General features: G+C 42.7%; 1 protein-coding gene across 3 annotated transcripts in view; it reads left to right on the top strand.

The window, feature by feature from the left end:
• Positions 1-4,407: 4,407 nt before the first annotated feature.
• ZNF385B (zinc finger protein 385B) overlaps positions 4,408-18,321 on the top strand; it is a 208,341-nt gene continuing 194,427 nt past the window's right edge. For all 3 annotated transcript variants that reach the window (XM_066612361.1, XM_066612360.1, XM_066612359.1), the window contains exon 1: positions 4,408-4,420. The gene's annotated coding sequence lies outside the window, so the exon portion shown is untranslated. The remainder of the gene's footprint in view (positions 4,421-18,321) is intronic.

The following is an 18,321-nucleotide window of genomic DNA, read 5'->3' as shown; positions in this document are numbered from 1 at the left end:
CCCATTGAGTTCCATGGAACTTACATCTGAGTAAACATGCATAGCATTGTGCTGTCACTCTGTTCCAGTGATAGCCTTGTGATGGGGGGGGGGAGACTCCTGACAGTGTAACCCCGCTAAAAAAAGGAAGAAACCTGAGTGGAGTTTGGGTGTGGCAGGGAGGAAAAGAAGGCAGACTCTTACAAATAAGCTGTAATTGGATTTGGTTTATAGTGTAAATTTAGTAGCCTAAAAATGTATTCCATGTTAATTTTATGTGCTATATAAATATTTCAAAAGTTTTTGTAACAATCATAAGTATTTGAACTGAAATATTTAAGAATACATTCAGTAAAGCACTTTTAATGTGGTGTTAACTGTTATTATAGTCAAGCAAATTCAAAGCTTTATGTGGACATTTTTTTAAAAAAAATTAAGATACAGGTACTTGTAAAAGTTCAAAGGTAGCACAAAGCAGTTTGTACTTGATTGATTGCTGCCTTCCATGTGCCATTACTGTGTGGTTATGAGATTGGAGTGAGTTGGTATGTTAGTTTTTGAATCTGTGACTATTGTTTCATTGGACTGTGTAGCTGGTTGAGCATAAGATTGCAACTATATCATGCTGGTGATGAGGTTGCCTCCCCCCATACCAGGGCTAAGGGATTGCTCTGATACAGTAGTTTATTTCCATACCATAAGTGTTAACTTATTGGCATCTAACATGCTGAATCAGACATTTTAAAAAATGTTCCATGTGATATGTTGCAATTTTCATATACACATGCAAAATAACGCCATGCAACCCAAGATACACATAGATAGAGCTGCAGTGGTTTGGAACAGTGCTTCTCAAACTGTGGGTCAGGACCCACTAGGTGGGTCGCAAACCAATTTCAGGTGGGTCCCCATTCATTTCAACATTTTATTTTTAATATGTTAGACTTGATGCTCCCATGATATGTGACTGCATTTGGGGAAATGTTATAGACCTGTACTTTTAACAAACTACTATGTATATTCTTTTAACAATGATAATAAAGGAAACTTACTCCTGGGTAAGTGTGGGTAGGATTGTAGCCTAGGATTGTTAAAAATTTCCCTGCTTGATGATGTCACTTCTGGTCACGACATCACTACCGGTGGGTCACGACAGATTCTCATTCTGTCCCAGTGGGTCCCGGTGCTAAATGTGTAAGAACCACTGCTTTGGAAGCAATTCACATTATTATAGCAGCTAAAAAATGAACTGATGTGATATCAGAAATCATTGTTGCAAAAGGATAATATGTTACACTCTTCATGTGTATGAATCTGCAGGAACAGTTGGGTTGCACTTGAGGGTGCACCAGAGAGCCTCTTTTTTAGCCTCATGTCCTGGAAAATAACTTAAATGTCCTTCTTTTCCCTTTTAGCATGCCCCTGTGGGCAGCACATACCCTTCTTGTAATTAATACATTATGTACTATAGTTTTAAATTTGATAATAAGTAATATACTGTTTAAATTAACCATGTAAAATCAATATACAAGTGTTTTTAGCTTTTATTTTGTCATGTCCTACAATTTTCTTCGATGTCCTACATTTTGGGGTGCCTTATCTTCTTTTGCAGATATGACATCTGGTCACTTTATTGCACATGTACATTTAAAAATCTGTACATAGAATTTGTACTAGTTGTACTCCAGGTGACTCAAAAGATGTTTTGACATTTGAGGCAGAAAGTCCAAACACCTGTGCATACTAACAAAATACAGAGGATAACACAGCCAAACCTAAGCACTTTTCATTTCCATTGATTTCAAAGAGAGAGATTTTAATCTCTCAGCTTCTCCTAGGTTGCTCATGTTTACACCATGATTTTACCCTGATTCACTTAAGTTGAAACAAGTGCATCTGTTTTCCTGAACCAAAGACCACAGGGTAACGTGGCACACACACAACCAATTCTTCCCTTATAAAATGAAAGGCACCAGGCAGCTACTGAACTACTTTCTTTACCACCCAGCACGTAATCAGTCTGTGGAACTTTTTGCTGCAGGATGTAGTGATGGCATCTGGCCTGGATGCCTTTAAAAGGCAACTGGACAAATTTCTGGAGGAAAAGTCCATCATGGGTTACAAGTCATGATGGGCATATGCAACATCCTGATTTTAGAAGTAGGCTACCTGAGAATTCCAGGTGCAAGGGAGTGGCACGACGATGCAAGTCTCTTGTTGTCTGGTGTGCCCCCTGACTGAGGCATTTGGTGGGCCACTGTGAGATACAGGAAGCTGGACTAGATGGGGGCCTTTGGCTCCAGTGGGAGCTCTTATGTTCTTCTGTTCACACATCAAATGATTAAATATTTCTTTACCCAGCATGTGATTAGTCTGTGGAACTCCTTGCCACTGGATGCAGTGATGGCATCTGGCTTGGATGCTGCAGCCACTGAGCTACTTTCTTCACCCAGAGTGTAATGAGTCTGTGGAACTCCTGGCCACAGGATGTGGTGATGGCATCTGGCCAAAAGGGGATTGGACACATTTCTGGAGGAAAAGTCCGTCACAGATGCAAGGGAGGGCACCAGGATGTGGGTCTCTTGTCCTCTTGTGTGCACCCTGAGGCATCTGGTGGGCCACCATGAGATACAGGAAGCTGGACCAGATGGCCCTTTGGCCTGATCCAAACTTGGGAAGGCGAAGTGTTCCCTTGCGGAATGTTCCTTAGCCGTCAGGAACGAGCTATCCCAAACCGCGGGGAAGCCTCTCCCCCTTTCTGGTGTCCTTGCAGCGCTGTGCACTGGGGGAGAGAGCCGGGCACGCTCTCCGCTCACCTGGGCTGCTGGAGAGGGTCGTCCAGGGCCAGGCTGGGCGCATGCGCTGGGCGGGATGAAGCCGGCGCGCGGCGCTGGTCCCAGCCTGGGCTGCTTGTCGGGCAGCGGCTGCTTGCGCGCTTTGCTGTCTCCAAAGGAAAGAGACCGTCCGTCCGGGGGTGAGTGAGCGCGCGCGCGCGCAGGCACGAGGACGGGTTGCAAGAGAGGGGACCCTCTCCCCTTCCCGCCTTCCAAGCCTCTCCAAGCGCACAGGACAGGAGCACACCCGGGACGCCCGCGCGCTGCTCCTGGGGGAAGGTAAGGCTGGCTGGAACAGCTCGCGCCTCTGGCAGGCGAGCAGCTAAGGCTGCAATGCTCTCCACACTTTCCTGGGAGTAAGCCCCATTGACTCTAATGGGACTCAGTTCTGAGTAGACATGCAGAGGAGTGGGCTGTCAGGCTGCAAGCCTCTCCACGCTTACCTGGGAGTCAGTCCTCTTGTGTATAATGGGACTTGCTTCTGAGTAGACCTGCAGAGGGGTGGGCTCTGAGTGTCTTCCCAGTCAAGCTGACTCCAGTGCCTGGGCAGAGGCGCTAAGCTCTGGGTTCTCTGAGGCGCAGGAGGAGAAAGGGGCTTGGAAGTTGGTCTGGAGCATTTCTTGAGTTGCTGAGGGAAGAGAAGCTGCCATCCTCTCCACCCTTACCTGGGAGCGAGCCCCATTGACTCTAGTGGGACCTCCTTCTGAATAGACATGCCTAGGGCTGGGCTCTTGGGACTGCAATCCTAGCCACGCTTGCCTGGGAGTAAGCCCCACTGACTATAATGAGACTGACTCCTGAGTAGACATGCCCAGAGTGGGTTCTCAGGCTGCCGTCCTCTCCACACTTACCTGGGAGCAAGCCCCATTGACTCTAGTGGGACTTACTTCAGAGTAGTCATGCCTAGCATTGGGCTCTAAGTCTGCATTGCTGTCCACACTTACCTGGGAGTAACCCCATTGACTTTAGTGGGACTTACTTCTGAGTAGTCATGCCTAGCATTGGGCTCTAAGGCTGCCATCCCATCCACACTTACCTGGGAGCAAGCCCCATTGACTCTAGTGGGACTTACTTCTGAGTAGTCATGCCTAACATTGGGCTCTAAGGCTGCCATCCTATCCACACTTACCTGGGAGTAAGCTTCATTGACCATAATGGGACTTTCTTTTGAGTAGCTATGCCTAGGATTTGGCTGTTGGTTTGGGCTGAGCGGAGAAGGCTGTGCCCATCAAGGCGCTGGTTTGCCCGGCTGGTGCTGGTGGTGCAGCCCCCCTGGGAGCGAGCAGCCTGGAAGAGACCGAGAGCGCGACCGAGAGCACCAGCCGCTTGCAGGAGTCTTCCAGGGCCGCCTACGCAGTCGTAAAACGCTGAAGTCCTCCTGCCGCCTAAGAAAGTTGTCCGGGACTAAAGCGGACGGGGAGGCTGCCCTCTCTCGCGGCTGAGCTCCCGCGGCTGTCTGGAGCAGGCCTGGCGCGGATCTCGCGTGGGGCTTGAAGTGGAATCGCCACGTGCCTCTGCCGTGCATCTCCCGGGCACTTGATGGCATTCCATGCTGCAGGCAGACCTCTCGTGGAAAAAGTAGGTCAGAGTCTTTGGAAAGGCAGAAGGTCTGTGAAAGGTGGGGGAACTGAAGGGGGGAGGGGAAAATCTGTGCTTGGAGGCGTTTTGTCCACTTGGGTTTGTATGTGGACTCAGGAGGAATTCCTCTCTGCTTCACTGAGTAGATCTATTGGCAGTTGGGTTTCTTTTTCTTTTGCTAAGCTGTAGTACTTGAAGGGGTACTTGGCAAATGAGGAATTAGCCTACTTTAAAGACTAATCCTTGATGATCTAATTACAGAACATAGGTGTGTGTGTGGAAGGTCTGAAGCTTTTGCAGAAAAGCACATCCATCCATCTATCTAATCTTCTAAGCTGTATAAAAATATATAGAGATAAACAGTGGACATGCACACCCATTGACGAATCTTAGACCAGTGTTTCTGCAGCTATGGGTCGGGACCCACTAGGTGGGTTGTGAACTAATTTCAGGTGGATCCCCATTCATTTCAATATTTTAACTTATTAGACTTGATGCTACCATGGTATGTGACTGCATTTGGGAAAATATAACAGCTACTCTGTATTCTTGTAACTATGATAGTTAATGGAGCTTACTCCTGGGTATGTGTGGGTAGGATCGCAGCCTCGAATTGTTAAAAATGTTCCTGCTTGATGATGTCACTTCTGGTGGATACTGACAGATTTTCATTCTAAAAAGTGGATCCTGGTGCTAAATGTTTGAGAACCACTGCCTTAGACTGAGGATCTGTGCTTTTAGCGATCACATTCATGAGGCATATTGGTAAATAAGCATGTATATCTTTTAAAGCAATATCTTTCACTTGCATTGGCTAAGGGTGTGTGTGTCTAATAACTGTGATACCACAATGCCTTAGTAATGTCACTCAGTGAATGTCAGAAATGTGACCCACTAGCACACAGTCAAGAAAGAACTTCAAAGGTGGAGGACCACTGTTGAGTTTCTTACTCTTATTAAATAAAAAAAAATGCTCCAAATCCTAAAAGGCTTCAGAAACAGCTGATGCAGTAGCTAGCTCTGTGCAGGATAGTCCGTTATACTGCCTTCTAATCCACTAAAATCACTAATACACAAACTACTCCGGCAAGGAGTGTTCTTTTCTCCACCAAAGCTGTGTCGTCAGGAAAGGTCTGAAGGTTAAGGAGGATTTGTAACCTTATAATCAATTCAGTAGAGTGAATGTTGGCAGCCAGCCAGTTGTTGACAAAAGAAAAATAAAAGATAAATTTAGAAATGTTGATCAATTGATAAAGTTGATACCTATTTTATTTCAAGTTCTTTTTGATGTCCTGTGGTTAGGGCTAGAAAACAACAATTGTGAAGATTATATGTATCTATTATTCATAGATAAATCAGTAACAATATGACTTGGCTTATAAAAACTTAACATTTGATTAGAACCTTTTCCATGTAAAAGATGCATGTTGAGCTGGAAGTCAGATAACACTAGAAAGCATTGCAGTGTTCCTGGGGTGACTGCTGTGGGACTGGAAAGAAATGCCCTGTTGAGAAACTTGAATTATTGGATAAAAAGGTGCTATAGTGTGCTGTCCCTGGATCCCTACTTAGAAAAACATCTGGCTGGTAAACAGCTGTGACGCATGGTCTCTCCAGACTCCACTTTCATTAATTGCTCAAAGAAGGTGTGCGTACATGCACTTATTCCTATTAGTTCACAAAATTCCTTCATAGCTGTGGATCAACAAGGAAAAGGTAACATTTTGTCAGTTACAATCTTCCATTCTTTGGTGTGGGTATTTACTCTGTGGGTTGTTTTGTTTAGTTATGGCTACCCCATCCACTATGCCTGATGTAGTTACAATGATTTTTGTGTTCAAAAACACACGCTTCCATTTCAATGGATGCATTGCTAGACCCGTGTTTCTCAACCAGTGGTATGGGTACCGCCAGTGGTACTTGAGGTTCTTCTGGTGGTATTCAGTGACCTGCTGCTTGGCTGTAAGACCAGGAACGTGACACAACAAACAGTGGTAGGAGGCTTGGCTTGGTGGGCACAGCTCCAAAGCTTGCTTTTCCTTGCTCGAAAATGCTCCTGTCCACCCTGAGCCTTTTATTGGTGTTTGTTTTGTCACATCTGGCCTCCCAACACAGAAGTAACTGGTGATGATGTCAATACCAGTTACCTCTGGTGGTACTTAAAGTGGATGGATCATATGAAATGGTAAGGTGGAGGACAAACCTTGAAAAACACTGGCCTGGACAGCTTTAAAGATATAAGTTTGTTAGAAGTTTATGTGGAATTGATAGCACACTTTAGTAGGGCTCCATGAGTTTAAAAATTGGAAAAATTTGATTATTTACACAATCATGCTGATGTCAGACTTATACCTATGAATAAGGTCAAACAAAGGTCAGTAATGTAAGTATCTGAAAAATGCAAACATCAGAATGAAGGATTGGGGAATAGAGTCAAGAAGTGCTTTGGTAGTCACAGATAAAGAGTTCACATGGGTTGTTTGTGATTAGACAAAGCAGCATGCTGAGTGAATAGAGAACAGAGTGTTTTCCTTGTTTTTAATAATTAGTGGGTGCTTTTTCAGTACTTAGTATGTTAAGGAAGTGGCAGTCTTATCATTCCTTCATGTGTGTTCTTTATAGGACACTTGCAGACTGACATTGCAAGAAGGACGCTTCTAAAGAAAAAGCATGACAAATTTTTAAATGGTTACAATGAATGTGTAGTTTTGCTGTTTGTAACCTCTTGGAAGATAAAGAGAGTTTGAAGACTCTGCTTCATCATTTTATAGGCATTTTGTGCTCTTTAATTCTGAACTTTTTCTCTAACATTGACATATTTATGAACCCTAAGTTCTCTCCCATCCCTTCTCCTGATGGCTAATAAAGGCAAATATGAAAACAGAGACATAAATGCTATGGTTGATGCTTGTACTGTACTCAGTTTAAAAGAAAAATGTAACTTAGGCTGCATTCTGCAATCCTCAGACTTTCCTGGGTGTAAGCCCCATTTAACACAGTGACTTACTTTTGAGTAAACATGTATACGATTATGCTGTTAGAGTCAATTCTGATATGAAAATATTATAATACATTTTTCACCTGTGTCACAATCTCAGGTCAGTTAATAGTCCAGGGATTGTGCAATTGTAGTGTAGTTGCACCAGAATCAGGTTAAAATAAGTCTATCTTACAGCTTTGGTATGTCTGCATCTTGGAGAAATTAGCTGGTAGTAGCATGTAATTGGGTACAGAAGTTCATCCCTAACACACTCTAGTTAAGTTGCAAAGATCAGGCCAGCGTTATTTATTCAGAAGAAAAGAGAGGTGTCACAGTCTCAGCATCATTTTCATGCTTAAGTTCCATTGTGCCTTATGTGATACCTTCTGCATTTAAATGCATTTAAATCAATTGATGAATTTTCTTCCCTGAAAATTTTCAAATGAATCAGTTAATTGTAAATAGACACATAGTTTACACACAGTCTTTAACATGCAGATTTATCTTACAGAGTCTAACAAAAGTAGTCAATTAACTATTGGTAGTTTATTAGTGAAATAGATGTACTCACTTTTAGATACATCAGACTTCTACTCGCCTCAGAGGAAAAACTGATAATCATCTTTAAAAAATTTAAAAAAAATGATACATTGCCTTTCTCTAATGGCTAAAGTTAACAATATAAAATGTGCAAAATTCAGAATATTCAGTATTCAGTCCTTATTGTTGTGGTGGGGGCACCAGCCACAGTTCTGCACAGCCAAACTGTATCTTGAATTGTTCCAAGAAGCCAGTGTAGCTGAAAATGATACAATGGTCTTCTCACCACTTCACCCCCTGGCTATAGGTGAGTAACTGCATTCTTTGTGAAGTGACACATGAATAATTTACTTTTCAAAGGCATCCCAAATGAAGCTTGTTGCAGTAATGAATCCTTAAAGTTACAAAAGTATGGATGTTATTTGCCAAGTCCCTAACACTCCAAGAAATGCTGAAGACAACTCACTGGGTATAGAAAATTCAGTAATAAAATGCATTCGTAGATACTTCTTCCCCTGATAATCCAATAATAATATAGGATAGTAGAGAATAAGATGTATACCAATTCAGCAAAGAATGGTAAAACTGCTATCAAGGTGTCTTTTTCCTCTCTGGAGCCCAGGAATCACCCAAAAGTGTACATATGTCTAAAAGTTGACGTCTTGCAGTTCCTCCTTCAGATCTGTGATATGCACCCATTATATGCATAAAGAGTCCCTTATTCACCTTTAGGGGCAGTCCAATTCTGAGCTGCCCAGGGTGCCCAGCTTCGGTGGCACCAAGAATGGCTGCCGCCGGGTCCTGTGTGCCTCAGGCTATCGCAGGTGGGACCTTGGGAGAAGGGGACTTTTATCCCTTTCTCCTGGGTAAGGGAAGCAGCCCGCAATGGTAATGTCCGGGTAATGGTAAAAGCAGTCCCGGGTAATGGAAGCAGCCCCATAAAGTAAAGTCGTTCATGTAGGGCGCCGAGCAGATGGATCCGGTGAAGTGGAGCTCCACTGGACCTGCCTCCTGCCTTCCCGCTCCCTCCCCCAGCACACCTCCCACCCACCCTCTCTTTGTCCTCCCCACACCTCCCCCTCCCCACCCCCGCTTACCGTGCCGTGGCTTGGCGACCTGTGAGACTGCTGAGTGGTGGAGGCTGGGCTCCCACCCCGCACTAGCCCAGCACCGGCGGGCGCTGGGCTAGCACGGGCAGTAGTCCTGCGGTGAGGCTTGCAAACGTGCCTTACGGCACGTTTGTGACAGTGTGCAGCAGCATGAAACCACGGCGCCAAGCCCAGAATTGGGCTCCTAGTCAATTGTGATGACAGTTTTGGATTAATTTGCCCTGCTTTTCCAAAATTTGAGGTGAACTGAAAATTTGCAATGAGATAGCATCAATATACCAAAGTCACTCAACTTGTTTTTTCTTTCAGGCTTGCTTCAAATCTTCAGTGGATTTATCCCTTAAATTTCATATATAATAACAATGGAAATAGAGCTCTGTTGTGCTCCCTTGATAATGTCCCTTGTAGTGAGATATTATTATTTATATACCGCTTTTCAACTAAAAGTTCACAAAGCAGTTTACAAACGCAATCAAATATGGTTCCCTATCCCAAAAGGGCTCGCAATCTAAAACCCACTATCACTGCTTTCTACAAGTTGCTAAGTTACAATGAATGGAACCAAATTAACATTGTGTTATCGGTGCCAGTTATATAGCTACCTACTATCATTAGTAAATTTGTACCAATGTATTTTCTAAAAAAAGAATTTACTTATATGTAACATTTTGGAATGGGTTTCACAGTGAAATTTATTTGGTGAAGTCAAATGGGCAAGAGATTAGACATTCCAGTTCCCTTATACCTAGCACTGCTGAATTAATGTTCTCATCATTGTGTCAGAATTCACAGAAGGTGGAAAGAAATAGAATAGCTTCATTTTTGTGTGTGATGCTGGCAGAATTTTCATTGACTTGGCATATTATTCCTATTTAGCTTGTCTGCGCATTGGGTTCAAAGTTTTCTGTAATTGTGAGTGTTCCATAAGTTTGTTTTAGTCACAATCTAGTCAGATAAGCATTGGAGAGAATTGTGCTCAGTTCTCTCCCAGTGAAATCAACAGGACGTAAATACTTTTTCTGAAACACACCTCTTGTAATTAAGAATAAGCTGAAACAATTGTCTTGAGATGTTTAATTTCGTCTGATTGAGCATGCTAAAATTGCACGTGAACCCAGTTTAGTATTTAAAGTACAACTACTTGGCACTAAAATAAGGACGTTTTCTTGAAAAATGAGAATGTATACATTCTAATGTTGTAGTACTTAAAAGAAGTAGGATTATAATGGCGGCATAATGAAAAAAACCATTTAGCTATGATTTTTTTTAGCCGATACTGCAAAAATAATGAATGTCTGTAAAAAGGGGATTGGCTAAAATTCAGAGGACAGGTCCATCAATGACTACTTGCTATGTTAGCTGTGTGCTACTTACTGGCATGGACAGACCAACATGATCTGTCACCCACTGCTGCCCCTGACCTGCCACTGCTGCTCCTGTCCCGCAAAACACTGGGCGGAAAATGGCAATTCAATTTTTTATTTCCTTCCCACTCAATCCTTTTCAACAAAATAGGAAGTGTGGGACATACTGGGAGCCCCCAGGGGGGAGTAAAACCTTTCATACATCAGGCATGTTGTATTCATTCATGGTGCCTACTGAGGGCCAGAAGTGATGTCATTAAGTGATGTCATTAAGCAGGTGATGACAAGAAATAACTACTTTTCTCTCACAGGAACTCATTCTGCCAATGACAGAAGAGAAAATATGCAAATCTTGATCATATGTTCAAGATATGGGAAAGTCCACTTATCATGTGGGCCATCCTTTCAGCAGCACCGTTTCTGTTGGGGTGTAGCTTTGCAGCTTAGCCATTGAGAGGTGTTCTGCAAAGTGGCACTGCTGAAATGGTGGTCCACTTAATAATTGGCTCTTCCAGCACCTAGATAGCTTCTCCCTTTCTCACCCCCCTTCTTGGTCTGCTTCTTCCCCCATACGGTTCCTCACCTTCTGTGGCCTCCTTTTCTCCTGTTTCTCCCACTCAATACCTCGGCAAAAGTAGTGCTGCTAAAAGGGCAGTGCTGGGAAAGCCCAATTATTGAGAGGGGCTTTCAGCAATGACACCCCAGCAGGCACTGCTGAAAAGGTGGCCTTCATGATAATTGGGCTCTCTCAGCACCATCCTTTTAGCAGTGCTACTTCTGTCAGTGAATCAGTTTGCAGCTCAGAAGCTGAGAGCAGCTGATGGTGGTGCTGGGAGAGTCCAATTATCATGAGGACTGGATAAGGAGTTTTCTGTGGGTCATATTGGGCTCGTTCTTATGTTTGACACCTCTGTCCTGGTATGTCCTGTGCCTCCTGTATTATTTAAAGGGAAGGTACAAGGAAGGAGCTTGGTAAGTAGATAGGGAAGCGCACCACTGCCTTATTTGTGGTTGTTTTAGGCACAGGCAGTGGAAGTCTATTCCCTACCCCTTACCATGCTCCTTCCTCACGTGGTGAATGGAAAGGGATCGATGTGGCTTCATACGCACTGGGCTGGAAGGAGTTGGTGGCAGATTCAAAGTGAAGGTAGCAGATTCAGAAGCTAACAAATCTGTTAGCTTCTCCCATCATCACTCAATGCGACTGCAATCTCAGCTTCATGGATGGGCCAGTTATGCCTATATGTTCACCAGCAGTATGCTTCTAAAAACCAATTGCAAGTGAACAAATGTCTTCTGTCCTACTTGTGAGCTTCCCAGAAGCTGCTTGTGGGTCACTGGGAAACAGGCTGCTGGACTAAATGGGTCTTAGGCCTGATACAGCAGGGCTTCCTTAATGCCTTTATATTATGTAATGCAACATGTGATATAATAATGCATTGTGTGTTTGCATGTTTTGTTTTGTTTTCAAAATGTTACAAAACATGCTCACAAATTATTGGTTAATTTTTGCTGGGATTTAATACTAGAAAGACGTCATATGAGAAAAGCATTAATAGTTCTGTAGAAAACCCTTTGTGCTTCTGCATTCTTCAGTGTATGCTTATTTAGCTAATCATTCTAAAACTAAGTCATCAAGCCCATTAACATTTCATATTTTCATTGTCTGCTCTCTTGCAACAAGATGTTCTTATCAAAACATCTGCCTTGATTGTTGCTTAATCTCGGTCACAGTGATTTGAATTTTTAGCATGTAGCCTTAACAGAATTGTTATACATTCTGCACAGAGCTGTGATTTTTCTTATACATCAGCTGAAAAACTGACAGAGCCTTCTATAAACAACATATTAATTGACATGTTAAAAATGCATTAGAGAACCTGAGCTGCTGAGGTTTGTAGATACACAACCCTTGTAAACCAATCTGAGCACTTCAGTTCCAGCAATTAGCATTATTGTTAGCTTTATAACAATGTTGTTGAACTGTCAGAACAGCCTCTGTAGGTGTTAAGTTTTACTAATAGTCTGCCATAAGGATAGGAGGATCCTTCCATATACCTCTTCTCCCCTATGTACATAAAGCATTAAAGGTTTTTAACACATTAAGATGAGAAAGATGAAACACACTAATTCCTTTTGCAAAAAGTGGATAGTGATGTGGCCAGTTCAGCATTCAATCACATTTTTTTTCTCTGTCTGCACCCCCATCTCTTGCCATCATGTTAGACATACTATTTTGAGGTAGAACTGCTATCCAGTGCTTCAGTTTATTTTAAGTTGGAATAGTATGATTGTGTATAATCTAACTATAATGAGATGTGCAGCTAGTAGGCTGTTTTGACAGTAGAACTTGCTTTGAAACATTTATCTGGAAGTTGCAAATGGTGGGAGAGCCAACACTGGATGAAATTTCTCAATTTCTGGTGTAATACTGTGCAGTGCTCTATTGCTGAAAGGACAGCAATGAAAGGTTTCCACTCTTCTGATATGGAGGATTCCTGTAGACCGAACAAGTATTTGGGTAGTTATGTATTATATAAAATCTGTGTTGTCAGCTGAAACTTAACTATGGAATTCAAGATGTATCTGGCTCAAATATAGCTCCTTGACAGGACTCTTAGTGCATGCTTGATACAAGGTTTTTGATTAAGACAGCTGATCTGAGAAGTACAGGTCTCAGACTGTAGGTCTGGGACCCGCTAGTGGGTGTGACCCAATATTGGTGGTTTGTGAAGCTGACAGGGCAGTTTAGGCTACCTGCTTCAAGGGTTAAACCAGCTGCTACTTGTGGGGAGCACTTCTACGCAATCACCATGTAGTATTGACTATATGTGATTTTTCGTTTTACGTGCTGACCATGGGATGTAACTCTTGTGTAAGATGTTGGCCAACTGCACTGAAGAACTTGAACTTGTATTTTTAATTATTTGACTTCCTGGTAACCTCAGGATGCTGCTGTAATATGTTAGGCTTTCACCAACAGCAAGGTCGCAATGCTATTAAGATCAAGTGATCAGGAGGACAGTAGATCTTGAAAACTTCATTAAAAACAAGTGTGTTTTGTTTAATCACCTTCTATATTGTTGGCTGTCATACCTCATTTCTCAACGTGTTCCCAATATCAGGAGAGTTAAGAATTTTCAGTTGTAGAAGCTGACTGCACCTATGTATTTACTTTGTTGTTTTTTTTCTTTGCCCTGCTAAGTTGAAATTTCTTAGTTGTATAGGAATTATTTCTCTTAGACTGGCATTTGGGAATTCATTGATCTTGGGTCTCTCTGGCACTAGTACAAAGTCCCCAAAGAATCAGGAGATGGGAAAGAGAGAAAAAAACCTGTTTCCCTCCTCTCCCCACACTTTACCCTGGAAGTTGAGCAATTATTGTACCCAATACAGAGATTGTAATTGCATTGAACTGAACTTATGAATAACCATACCCAGGTTCAGATTAATCATGATAGTACCAGAGTTTCATTTAATGTAGGACAGCCCTAAAGTTTTAATTGCTTGTTGCACGTTTTGTATCTTTTATCCATTTGTTCAGTTATCTTTTACTATCTGTCAGATGAAGACCAATGTAATGTGTGTATTGGTACATAAACTTGTAAGTAAGAGAGAATTACTCTGTCCTTGAATGGTTGCATGAACAGAACATTGACATTTGATCTAGTCTAACTGATAAGTCCATGCATTACATGCCATATGCTAAATAAATAGATAAACCCTGCTTAGGTTCTTATATTGTAGCTGCCAAAATCTATTGGAAAGGGAACTAGTTTTTTTTTCCTAACAAGGAGTCAACTCTGAATTTTATTTCATTTTATGAAATGAAAAACTGGACATGGCTGATGTGTTTCATATAGCCCTTTGTGTAATGCAATTCTCAGCACAGAAATTGCTTGCTTGAATGTTCTTCTTAACATTGCAGCATTTTCTGTAAAATACTGTACATTTTGGTTATTTTTTTGATGCATGACAATTCAAAATTATATGCTTAGCTGACCCTTTAATTAGTTCTCATTCTGTCTTACATGATTTATAGCTTTACAGTGCCAATGTTAAAAAATGATATATGGCTTAATGAAGTGGAAAGCCAAAATGAGTTCACACCTCCAATTAATTGGAGATGGTATGGTATGCTGAGGGAGAAGGAAGTAGAAGTCAGCATCTCCCGCAGTGAAGATGGGATGGTACAGCTTGTTGTATTTTGTAATTTTGAGTCATTCAAGTTCCCAACTGCTTTTTTCTACCTGTAAACAAGAATAATTCAATAGTACCTAAAATCTGGTCTGAGACTGCTAGTAGTCCACACAAGGGCTCACAGTTTTTGGCTGGCTTTGATCACTGAGCTAAGATTATGGTCACCTGCCCCTTCCATTGCTGGTCTGACTGAGCCATTCTGAACAGTTGGGTGGCAGCCCAGGAAGTTCTGCCATTCCCCCCCCCCCCAACCTTACCCCCTGCTTTCTTAGTCCAGAGCAGGAAAGGAAGGTACATGGCTTGGCTGTTGAGCTGCCATTCAACCAAGGTGCTCTAAGCATGCTGAGAGGAAGTGTAATCAGGAGTAACTTTGCTTTTTATTTAAACCTTTATAAATAACAATACCTACCTGATTATCATCACTCATTTCTTCAGCAAGGTATGATCCTCAAAGAAAACATTCCCAAATGCCATGTGCTCTTCCAAATGTACAATTCTGAAATGTGTTGAAGATTTAGTTATCTTTTTGCGTATTCTTTCAAACAAGTAGCAAAGCACACACTTCTGACATGGTTTATAGTCTTGTGGCTCTAGCCCTCTGGTGCTCACGAGCACAGTAAGTAGTAAGTGTAGAACTGGCTTCTCTGACCTCTGGTGTTTGTGAACTGTCAGTGGCTGTGCTCAGTGGTTACAACTTTTGCAGCTTGCCAGTTGTGTCCCTGCAGCTCACAAACAGAATTTATTTGCCTCAGCCTTCTAATGCTGAGTTAACTAAAGCCAAATCTAGTCCTGCTTCTGAATAAAATAGTTCACTTTGATAGAATATACTCCTCTCCTGCTTTTTTCATTAATCACACCAAGCATTTGAGAAGCTGTCCCATAACTCCTGGCAGTCTAATGCTGTGAGAAAGGTATTAATAGCTGTTAATTTCTAACGAGGAACAAACTGGTCTAACATTCAGATCTTTCACATGAATCTGTTTGAATCATATCAGACTGTATCAGATCAGTCCTCAAGAATGTTCACCCAACATTCATTAGGAATCATGGTTCAGGCATCCGTTTAGGCTGTATGCAGATACTGTTTTTTTCAGTGGCTGGAGGTAGGTAGTATTGTAGAGTTGTAATACACAAGCTCTGAATCCTTGTAGGTTTTCGGGGTGCTTCTAGTCATTCCTAGAAAAACTGAACCTAACCTCCAGAGGTGTGATCAAAGCTGCTGCAGGGTGTGTTCATTTTACTGTCGCTTATGTGAATAGTGCCAATGAAAAAGAAATATTCACCATGCAAAACACACACTTCATTCCCATCTCTAGAGCAGTCCGGAAGCTGACAATTATTTATAACCACTGTAATAGAAATGTGAAGAAAATGTGTATAACACAGATTAGAAAAGGCACAGCCCATAGAGGGTGCCAGCATGGCTAAATAACTTGGGCTGCAATTCTAAGTGCCTGCTCAGCTGGTGCAGTGCCAGCCGTAAAGCATGTTCATGGCACCTGGAGAATATGCTATGACATCAAGGAGGCCTCTGCCATCCCAGTAATGCTTCATTCTGAAAGGTAAAGCACTGAGCAGTGCAGATGCATGGAGAAGATAGCAGGGAAGGGCATTTCTGGGTGTGGGGAGGGTAGAACGGGGGAAGATTGGGCCTGGGAAGTTATGGGGCTCTCCTAATCCCCTTTTTGGGTCAGGCAGCCTTACATGGGGCAGCTTGAACTTCCGCCAGCTAAATAGCTGGCAGATATCAGTGTAACCCAATAGGGCAGGCTGGAGTGTTACCCAGGATAAAGGGGGAAAATATCCCCTTACTCAGAGGAGACCTCCTAACCTGCACTGAACATTGTGCAGGCCATGAGGCTGCACTAGCACAGGTTAGGATTGGGCTGCCCATCGTTACAAGGAGCACAGTTCTCTACCTTCCTTCACTCCTGTGGCCTGAGCCGTTTTGGCAGATATGGGTTATTTAAAACTGCTGTAAAAGAGACTTGAATGTACATTCCAAGTTTGCAAATGTATGGAGAAGCTGAATACCTTGTTAGCATGGCAAGCAATTTTACTTTGAATTTTTTTGCACTTTTAAATTTTATGATAATTTTAAAATTTAATTTCAATTTTAAAATTTAAAATTAAAATTTTCAAATACGATAATTTTAAAAAATTATCATAAAGCCGATGTAATTTACACTAAAACAAGCAAAGGAGGAATCTGAAGAGCCCTTTTGATTACTCTCTTAATGGGATTCTTGTCATTTAAAGCTAGGGCTCAATGCACAATGAGCAATGCGCAATGTTGCATGATATTTAACATAAGCACAGGAGCTTTTTAGCTTGCTATGTCTCTTGGCAACTTGCTTTGTGTGTTTGCAATCACCTTTCACAGCCAACCCCTCCTTGATGCAAATGATGGCATTTGCGTTGGGTTGCGGAATGGAGGGAACTATAAGAGATGTCCACTTCCCCCCTCCAGTCCACTGCTGACAAGAGTGGCTCCCTTTTGTCACTGCTTCCTCTGCACTGAAATGTGAAGTACTGTGTGCTGGGAGCAGACCCAATATGTTTGCTTTGCTTAAAGACCTCCAGAGAGGAAGGAGCAAGGTGAGAGGACAAGGGACCAGAATGCCACACTCAAAATCAGAGCAGAATTGTCCTACCCCTTCATCTTTTTCCTTCCTCCACATTGGCTCTTTAAAGCAGGAAGTTCAGAACACACTGGGAATGCTCTATGGTTCCTACTTTACTTAAAACACCTGTTTGAGGGAAGGAATTAGTGCATTAGTTGGGGGAGGGGTGATGATGGAGGTGGCACTGAGGAGGACGGCACCATAGCTTTAGCTATCACCACTTTTTCTGGTGGGTTTTATTTGTGGAGTGTTGGAACCATAGTGGTGCCATCAATCTTTGCCTCCCCAGGGGGCATCTGTACATCAAATGGAATGATGAAAACAATATGTGTTGCTAGTAGGGCCCAAAAACTGGAAATGAGTCAAATTGTCCATTATTTATTATAATTCAGTCACAGAGAAGGGAGATGATATTTGGGACACAAAAACTGAGTGTTTTGATTCACCTTGTTGGGTTTCTTCACCCATAGACTCCTTCTAGAAGTGGGTCTCTGTTTCTCTGGAAGGGAGCTCCCTTGCATAGAAGCCTGTTGACATGTCTATCCTGGGAAATGGCAGGCAGGTATACCATAATCAGCCCAGCTGATGTGGGGTCTCTTAAGACTGGATCTTCCCAGTTGGATGGCAGAGGTTGGCATTGAGCCTGCCCTCATACCCTACAGATACTTGAGGCCCCCCTCCTCTTGATCTGTATTGGTTTCTGATGGCTCTGGGGTAGTGGCTAGCCCAAGGCTTCTCTCAGGGTTGGCTGCTTCTCCTCTGGCTATCGCTGCTGGCCATACCCTTCTGAACTACTCTCCAGTCTGTAGAGTAGTCCCTTCTTCCTTTCTTCCCACCTTTGTTGCTTCTTATCTCCCTATTTCTTGTTATTTCCTTTCTCCCTCTGTGCCTTGCCATCTCTGTTCCCTCCTCTCACCTGACTGACTCCACTTTTCCTTCCCTTGTGCCTGCTTTTCCAATTCTCTCCTTTGTCTCCATCCTCTCTTTTTTCCCTTTCAGGTCTAGCCCCTTTTAAGGGCAGGTACCAATAGCCCAACTCGCCCTCAGACAAACCTTCTTCAACTGGGGCTGCAGTGGCAGCACCAGTGCCACCATCTGTGTTGTCTGATTGGC

Source organism: Tiliqua scincoides, chromosome 1 (genome assembly GCF_035046505.1).
Source record: "Tiliqua scincoides isolate rTilSci1 chromosome 1, rTilSci1.hap2, whole genome shotgun sequence".
Classification (NCBI taxonomy): domain Eukaryota; kingdom Metazoa; phylum Chordata; class Lepidosauria; order Squamata; family Scincidae; genus Tiliqua; species Tiliqua scincoides.
The sequence above is the reverse complement of the archived record's forward strand: the minus strand, read 5'-3'. Positions and strand labels throughout refer to the sequence as shown.